The sequence below is a fragment of the Carassius gibelio genome, chromosome A7, assembly GCF_023724105.1.
Source record: "Carassius gibelio isolate Cgi1373 ecotype wild population from Czech Republic chromosome A7, carGib1.2-hapl.c, whole genome shotgun sequence".
Taxonomy (NCBI): domain Eukaryota; kingdom Metazoa; phylum Chordata; class Actinopteri; order Cypriniformes; family Cyprinidae; genus Carassius; species Carassius gibelio.
This window is the reverse complement of record NC_068377.1, coordinates 22,869,528-22,870,674: the sequence shown is the minus strand read 5'-3', so window position 1 is coordinate 22,870,674 and position 1,147 is coordinate 22,869,528.

The following is a 1,147-nucleotide window of genomic DNA, read 5'->3' as shown; positions in this document are numbered from 1 at the left end:
TAATTAACATCAGTAAATTAATAAATAAATTTAAATTAATAACAAATGATTATACCTTAATTAGGTGTAATAATACATAGCTGAGTTAAAACAGAGCATCTTAGCCACTGTTTGTACTCTCCTGAGGTTTGCCTTGCTTTCAATGAATGGAAATCAGAAACAGAGCTTTGCAGCACCTACAAAAATAGTCAACATGCTTTGAGCATATTCCAAAAAGTCAGTCTTGTCAGGTCTCTTATAGCCTCTTCTCCAGCTCTTCCCAGGTGCTGTACAGCTGAAGACAGAAGGGCCCCAAAGCAGGATATTCTATTTTCCAAAAACACCAATTTGAGCTGTAATAGAATATGTAGCAGCATTTGTGTATGGCATGGACATAACCCCCTCTAAGCATCTGAGGTCAACAGATATCTCGTAATGCATGAAGCGGTGTTGAAAAGCGCTCGGCTGGTTCCCAGTTTAAGTTGAGGAAAAAAAGAACCCGCTCTGTGAAAGATATACAGGCAAGAGCCCCTCGGAGGGGCAGGGGGGTATTAAAAGGTTTCAAAACATCTGCTATGAATTAGCATTACAGACTTTGATCAGTGTCTTCATTAGACTTCTTTGTAATCTCTCTTCTTTTATGATAGGGCCGACCCAGGCGAGCCCGGTATGCAGATTGAACACATGTGTTCTCTTCACCTGTGTTGTAAAAAGCTCAAAGCACTCATACTTTCAAAGATTTCAATGTCTCTTGTTGCAATAAACAGGAGGGCTCTTTTGATTCCTATTTATAACCTACATTTCCGCCCTTCTCTTTTAGCTTTGGAGGGAAATATGTGTTTGAAAAATACCTTAAGCAAAGTGGCTCCATATGGACAATAAGTATATAAGCACATGTGCCTATAGGGATTTTTTTTTTCTTGTAATCTAATGGAAAGGAAATTATTATTCTGTCATAGCTTTTTGAGGAAACAAAGTTCATGTCTGTTTATGCTTCACATCCAATCATTCAATTAGTGTTTCTTTTGTGTGTGCGTGTTAAATCACTCTTCATATATTACATCTGTCAGTCAAGGCTTATTTAAAAGCTCACCAGCGGGACTTCACAGACCCATCAGCGGTGAATTGTGTCCTCGAGACGTTGCCTGTCGGCCTGTTCTGTGTCCAA